This window comes from Pinus tabuliformis, chromosome 2_1 (assembly GCF_031772625.1).
Source record: "Pinus tabuliformis cultivar Carrire ecotype Pingquan chromosome 2_1, CPIR1, whole genome shotgun sequence".
NCBI classification, from domain to species: Eukaryota; Viridiplantae; Streptophyta; class Pinopsida; order Pinales; family Pinaceae; genus Pinus; species Pinus tabuliformis.
The window spans coordinates 777,839,645-777,847,756 of NC_142299.1; the positions used below are offsets into that span (position 1 = coordinate 777,839,645).

At 40.4% G+C, this 8,112-nt stretch overlaps 1 long non-coding RNA gene across 1 annotated transcript; it reads left to right on the forward strand.

Moving 5' to 3' along the window:
* Positions 1 to 281: 281 nt before the first annotated feature.
* LOC149202882 (uncharacterized) lies at positions 282 to 816 on the forward strand. Its single transcript, XR_016253583.1, has 2 exons — positions 282 to 495; positions 614 to 816. It is a non-coding gene; the product is annotated as an uncharacterized LOC149202882 (long non-coding RNA).
* The last annotated feature ends 7,296 nt before the right edge of the window (positions 817 to 8,112 follow it).

The following is an 8,112-nucleotide window of genomic DNA, read 5'->3' on the forward strand; positions in this document are numbered from 1 at the left end:
AAAGGTGCTTCCCTGATCCAGAACAACAAAGTCGTGTCTTTTCCCAACTACAAGATTATAGGGCACCATCTAAATTGTTTGCCTATACCAGTGCTATAAGACAAAGGTCTAAGATGTTGCCAGGTACCCAGCTTGAAGGCTTCATCAATTCATTAAACTTGTTTAAACTTTATTTTGTATGTTAAATGTTTTATTAAATTTTCTTTTCTTTTTAAGTTTTTACTATTTACTAATTTAGTACTTCTAGTCTTCTACTCACAAACCCTTATCACTTGCTAGGTCTTTGGTGGCAAAACTTTGGTAGTGATACGCCAGATTTGAAGAGATTTGCCATTCGAATCTTAAACCAAGCATGCAGTGCTTCAGGTTGTGAACGCAACTGGAGCATGTTTGAGAAAATACATTCTAAGAAGCGCAACCGATTGACACAAAAACGCTTGAATGACCTTGTATTTGTCCATTACAATCTACGACTTCGCAACAAACAAATACAAGGTGAGATTCGAGAGCTTGAATTTGAAGCTTTCATAATCTAGTTCGTACTTTAAAGTTCAAACTTCAAACTTCAAAGTGAAATTTTAATTCACATTTCAATGTCTCATGATAATGACAGGTATGGATCATTCACCAATCGACCTTGAAGAGATAGATTTGCAAGCTACAAATGCGGCAGACTGGGTTCAATTAGATGAGCCTCCTCTTTTAAGCCTTCATGACTTGGAGAACTTTGAGAGTCAAGCAAGCGAAGAAGTGGAAGGAATCGCTTCTAGTTCTCACTCTTAAGAGTCTTAGACTCTTAGTTGCTGATTTTTTTCTGATTAGTATGCAGTTTTTAACTTTTTTGTAAACTTTTAGAAGCATATGCTTCTAAGGACTCAAGACTCAGTGCTTTGGATCATGTTTGGACTCATAACATATATGAGATACTTATTTATTCATGATATTTTGGATATCTATTGATATTATGCATTGTTTGGACATGCCTTTACCCAATATTAATGAAAAATGGTTTTTTTAATTCAATATATGTGTATATTTTTATTTAATGAATTCAACGATTTTTTGCCGATTTTTTCCAGATTTTTTCCCGATCCAATTAAAACTCTTCGCTCTTTTGCCTCGCCGATTTATTGTCGATTCCGAGTCTGGTAACATTGGCTTGAATCCTATCTGATCCTATGTTGGAGACTTCATCTCTTATCCCTTGAGCTCATCCTCCCATCATAAGTGAATCTCAAGCTCATTATGGTAAATCCTAAACTAACATCCCTCTCCTATAAATTTAGTGCCATCCATAGCATCAAGGTTGGCTTTTGGAGATTGATTGTGCCCTTATGCTACTGCCTTTAACCTAAAGGAGTCATCATCTTCATGCATTAGGGTTGATATTGAGGTGTGCTTTATGGCAAGCACGGACAAGTTAGCTTGGAGGGAAGGACAAGTCAACTTGGGGAGACTTCTACAAAATCAGCTACTATTTATGGTTGTAAACTCTCTACATTTCTATTAATACAAAGAGTATATTGTTTTCCTATATGTGTTGTGTTATGATTGCACTCATGTATTTCAATGCCTTGCTAATTCATTGAGTAGAGATCTTAAATTATGCTACTTGGTTGTCGTAGATCCTTTGCTTGTTTTAGTTGTGTGTGCGAGTTCTAATTATAGCACTTGGAGCTACAATTGGAACTTACAAGCGAGGAGGAATGAAAAGGTTGCTACAGATTCAAGGTAGCCCTCTTTCCCATTCTCTAACTTCTCTAAGGAAAATTATATATTCTTTGTCTTCTGTTGTTCTAGACCAGTCCACTAGGTCTAGGGAATTCACCTTTGTCCGCAATCATAAATTCCACATAACAAATTGGTGACTCCATTGGGAACCGATTCCTTCCCTTAGTGGTTTCCTTGACCTTAGCACCCTTTTCACCTCTTAAACTGATCTTGATTGATTCACTCAGACCTTGATTGACCCTAGGAAAACCTTTCTCTGAGCTTGATTTGAATTTTTGTGTCGTATTTTGGTTGAATCTGCCTCAGCGCACCCCCTAGTCTAGAGACAGAGCACTTCAACGCACCCTATCCTTCTTTGTAACTGCGCTGCAGGGCACTGGTGCTTGTTCTGCACCTGTGTTGATCCCCATAAGATGCAAAAAATTGTTATTTTTGCCTTGCTCTCTAATTTGCTTTGGTCCAACTTGTTTTCCTACTGTCACTGAGTGTGTCCTTATCTCTGAAAAGCCTTCACTTAGTTTGCTTTTGGTTTTGATAGCCTTTTATAAGAATTTGTTTGGATTTTTCTTTGTTCTTGTCATTTAGGTCATTGGCGAACTTTTGCTTAATCATTGATTGTTTGAAGAAATTGATACTACAATCATCATTCTGTGTGGTTTTTATCATCAGTGATTTAGCAAGAATCTTACTTTTCATTTCATTTCGAAATTAAGAGGATTGAAAAGAAAAATCTTGTCATTTTGCATTCTGCATTGCATTTAGGGTTATGTGTGTGAAACTGGAAATTGCAACAGTGGCATTAGGGAAATTCATTTAACAAATTTTGTTTGCTGCATTTGTATTTTGCATTACTTTTTGTTTTTTCCCTCCCATACATAGATTTTCATTCAAAAGAAAAGATTTCATTTTATCATGCTAGGTTGCATCTTTAGGATATTTAGGTGAAACTCACAGCAAACCTTGAAAATTGAAATTAAATCCAAGATAAACTTTAAAATTTATTGAATCAATCTTAAGGAGTATTTGAAACATTAATGCAAACATCTAGAGGTCTAGGCTAGAGACGTGTTACAATGTCTATAAACATAGGAGTTTTCGTTTTTTGCCAGTGTTGCATTCTGAGGGTGATATCTTGTTCCACGTACGTAAGTGTATTGGACCGTTCTCCACGTACCTCTGAGTATATCCAATGGCGCTCCACACATGAAAAGTATATGGGAACACTCTCATTGTACGCTTACGCATTAGACAACACTAACATGGACTGCACTTCCACGTACCTTCGGGTATATTTTGGAAGTCCACACTAGGTTGATATCCTCGCCTTGAGTAACCGAGTCGGTCGCCTTGTACACTGTGATAAACCAAACACTGCATTCGGGGAGATTTCCTTCCCGTACGTAAATCCTGGGGTTCTCCAAGGTTGTATATTGCAGTTCACAGTTGCCCGATAAACCCTTCTGCCTAGATTCCCCTTTTTTTATTTATTTTTTGTTGTTAATTTCTAAAATTTATTAAACCAACGTGGAAGAACCCCGTCGTTCATGTAGGATGCAAAGATTTCCTCCTCTTCCACCTAAGGCAACTCCTGGATGTCATCAGAAGAACACAAAGACACAGACTACCAAATCTGGTACTTCGGGAGCTACTCCTTTTGGTCCTCAATCTGAAATTGATTTACCAGAATACTCTTTTCTTGTGAATAATTAACCCGAGATCATTTCTCCAATGACTGGTGAGTCTGACATGGTCGAAACAGAAGCACCTGAGATTTCATTAACTGAGGTTATTGAACCTAAAAATCTTAAATCGGAAACATTACAACCTGAGGTTATACAACCTAAGGAACCTCAGTTACCTACACCTGTTACTTCAGGCACTTCCTTTTCTCTTCCTCTGTCTCAAACCCAACATCGACCTATCTATCTCGGACCCGATGGTGAACCACTTCCACCTGGTCTTGTGAGCATTGAGGAGATTCCTCAAGAAGAGCCTTGACCCTCCTCTCCTATCCATTTGAGAGGGACTCATCTTTACCAGGCCCATCCTTTTCCTTCTCCTCATACTCCATCACAAGCTCCTTTGTCTGGTTCATCTCCTTTCAACTCACCCTTGAATTTCCCTTGACAATCCTCTTTGGGAAATTTAACCATCACTGAGTCTGTTTTGGTTTCTCAGCCCGTATCTACTACTATGACTGAGACAACCCATCTTGCAGCTTCTTCTATGTTTAAAACATCACCAAAGACACATTTATATGGTGGCCCTTTTGTCCCACCTAGTTACCAATCGTTATCTAGTCCCTTTCTAGTGCAGCATCCAATCCATGGACTTCTCCCATGTCATCTTCTTCTGGAATACCATTTGGCACTTCTTTGACGATCACTACCTAGTCTACCCCTTCTCCTCCCTCTCAACCTTCAGTAGAGCAGTAATCTAGTCCTTACATTAGTGGGTATGGACACCTACAACAGCCCAATTCATCCCATATTGGAACCGTCCTCTAGAGGGGCAGTTGCCTTCATATTCCCCTCCTCTTCTAGCAAGGGGGAAACCTGTTGTCGGAATGTTCCCATCTCCTAATCAATTACCCCAAACTAGTGCTCAACCTCATTCGAATCCTCTATATCCAGGAATGGTTGTCAATTCTTCGCAACCTATGTTTCCCATACATCCAGGCTTGGTTGTGAATCAAATTCAAACCTCTCAACATGTTCCGCCTACATCTCAGACTCCTATTAGCCAACTCGTGTCTCAACCTATTCAAGCTCAAGTTCATGTAAGTCAACCTTTGCAGGTTGCACCTTCAACTCAACCTTTTCCACCGGTATCTGGGGTTTCCCAAGTCCCACTTACCCAACCTTTTCAAGGTGCCTTACAACCTCCACCGCTTAGTCAGGCTATTCTCAAATCCAAATAGGTCAACCTATATATGGCATGGTACAAACTCAACTTATCGCACCTTACATAGGGATGATGTAAAATCCCACAAGGCAACCATATCAAGGTATTCCCCAAATGCCTCACTGTTAAAATTGGTAACTAGGGCCAAACTCCATGTGGATCATCTTATTTATGGCAACTGATGTTTTTCTTGGATTCCTCTCATCGAGAGGTGTAGGATTGATCTAACGATCATCCGATTCCGAAATGTATTTATGGATATATGAATTTATTTGTATTTACTTGACAAATTGTCAAAGTCGGCCAACAGCTAAATGTGTGGCACACATCCTCAACGTTTCATATAAATATAATATAGGTTGAGGCATTATTCACTCATCTCATCTCTCACATTCTTCTCTCCTTAGTTGATTGGGTTTACACACAAGGAGCAGCACACAAGTGGGAAGGAGGAGGACGCAAAAGGACGGAGTTGGAGGGCGCAGAAGGATGCAGAACTCTTTGACTACGTTGACCAGAGCTAAAGATGTACCTTTGACCAGCGTTGACCAGCGTGGACTTTCTAGGGCTGCGGTTTTGGTGTGGCTGTCTCTCCTAGGCAAGCTCCATGAGAAGTCTGACTATCACGGATGGAAGATGTCTCTCGATCTAACATTGAAAGAGCAGGAAGTGTTGGACAATGTGAGAGGCATAATCATTGAGCCTCCATCAAATGCATCAGTTGCTATAAGGAACAAGTGGACCAAGGGAGAAGTCAAAGCAAAGAAGATCATCTGGGACTCTATCGACAAGCGCCTGGTGGCCTATGTTTCCGCATTGAACACCTCTAAGGAAATCTACGATAGACTAGTAAGCTTGTTTAAAGTTAGTGATGCAAATCAAGTTTTGTTCCCTAAGAATAAGCTGAAGGAAATTAAGAAGGGAAAAGATGAGAATATGCAAGCCTACTTCTTAAGGATCACCAAGATCAAGAATGATCTCCTATCGATTGGGGAAGTCATTCCTGACAGGGAATTGACCATCACAACTCTTGGAGGGCTCCCATCCAAATGGTATATATTTAGAACTACTCTTCTCAACAATAATGTAATTCCAGGATTTGACGAATTGATGGCGAGATGCATTCAAGAAGAGACAATAATGGAAGAGCAGGAAATGCCTGCATTTAGAGGCAATCCCGATGCTTTCCCCTCTCATGTTAAAAGGAGAAATAATTCTGGGTCAAAATTTAAGGGAAAGGTCGGACCGAAAGGTGAAAGGAAAGGAAGATGGTTCATTTGCAACAAAATTGGCCACTATGCGAGGGAGTGTCCTAATAGAAAGGACACATCTCATGACGATGATCAAAATCACTCTCGAGGAAATTCCAACAACAATCAAATGAAGGGCAAGTTCAATGGCAAAGGAAAGAGGAATGTCGGAAATCAAGGAAGTTGTCAACCCTCCAAGAAGGCAAGAAACTCCAGGTCTAAATCTAACGTTGTTAACAATAAGCAAGATGAATATTATCTGATATCGGCCCTCTCTACTACTTCTCCGGACTCGTTGGGCAATTGGCTTATTGATAGTGGTGCCTCAAGGCACTTCACTAGTTACAAAGAAGCTCTCTCTAATATGATAGAGAAGGAGACCAACCTGGAAATTATTCTTGGAGACAACTCCAAATATCCCGTGAAAGGCGTAGGGAATGTTTCCCTTCAATTGAATCAAGGTAACAAAATTCATTTGCAAGAAGTTCTATATGTGCCTGATCTCAAAAAGAACCTGGTATCCATTTCAGCAATGGAAGATAAAGGCTACAAGGTGGGCTTCATCAATGGCAAGGTACGTGTATGGAAAAAAAAATTTAAAGATGCTTTCACTCTTGGGTTTCGAGTTGATTATTTATATAAACTCAGAAGAAGTCCGTTGGGTGTCATGTCTTGTGACACATCTCTTTAGTCCAAACTATGGCACCAGAGGTTTGCTCACCTTCATTATAAAGCTCTACTCGATGTGAGACAAATGGTGACAAGGATGCTCGAGTTTAAAGTAGAGCAAGAAGGTGTATGTCCGGGGTGTGCCGAAGGAAACCTCAAAAGGGGACCATTCCCCTCAAGCCATAGCAAGACCTCCGGTATATTGAAGTTGGTTCACTCCGACATATCTTGTATGATGCATGTGAACTCCTTGGGAGGATATTTTTATTACCTCACTTTTACAGATGATTATTCTCGCAAGACTTGGATATACTTCTTGAAAAAGAAAGATGAAGTGTTCTCCTAGTTCCGTCACTTCAAAGCCTTGATCAAGAATCAAAATGAGAAGAAGATCAAGATCTTAAGGACTGATAATGGTACTGAGTATGAATCCAATGAGTTCCGTGACTTTTGCAAAGAAGCTGGCATTAAGAGGGAGACCACAACACCATACACTCCAGAGAAGAATGGTGTGGCGGAAAGGAAGAACCGTACAATTTTGGACGTTGTTCGTTCCATGCTCCATGATCAAAGGCTTCCAAAGTTTCTATGGACCGAAGCAGCGAATACCGCCGTATATGTTCAAAACCGATGCCCTCATCAAGCATTGGATTCCAAGACTCCCGAAGAGATGTTCACTGGTAAGAAACCTGACATATCTCATTTTAGAATTTTTGGAAGTCCTATATATTTTCATGTGTCGAAAGAGAAAAGGAATAAATTGGATGCATCTAGAAAGAAGGGAATCTTTGTGGGCTATAGCGAAAATACTAAGGTCTATAGAATCTTTGTGGCTGGTCAAAGGGAAGTTGAGATTAGCCATGATGTCACCTTTGACGAAGATATGGCCCTAGGCAAAGTTGACAATCTTCCTATACTAAGGAAATCTAGAGAAGCTGACACCAGCAAACCAAAGGAAAAGAAAGATGAGACGATGCCCGAAGTAGAAGAACCTATGGACCCTATTGATCCCCCACCGCAAGAGCCTTCCTCTTCTAGGAAGAGGCCCTCATGGCTTAGGGGGGCACTTGATGATGCTGAAGGACACATTGCACCCAGAGGGACTTTCCGAGAAAGTAAGAAGGCGACCAGGTATCATGGATACTTGACCATTATAAGCAAGATCATTCAAAATGAGCACTCATCGTTCGCAGAAGCCATGAAGCATCAACTATGGACAGATGCTATGATTGAGGAATACGAGTCCATCATCAAGAACGATGTTTGGGATGTGGTGCCCAGACCCCAGGACAAAATTGTTGTCACTTCGAAATGGCTTTACAAGATAAAGCATGGAGCTGATGGAAGTGTTGAAAAGTATAAGGCTCGTTTTGTCTCTCGTGGCTTCTCTCAAAAGGAAGGCATAGACTATGATGAGATATTTGCACCTGTTGCTCGATATACCACCATCCGCTCGATCATAGCCCTTGCTACTTCGCAAGGATGGAAGCTACATCAAATGGATGTCAAGACTGCGTTCTTGCATGGTTCGATCAAAGAGGAAGTCTATGTGGAACAA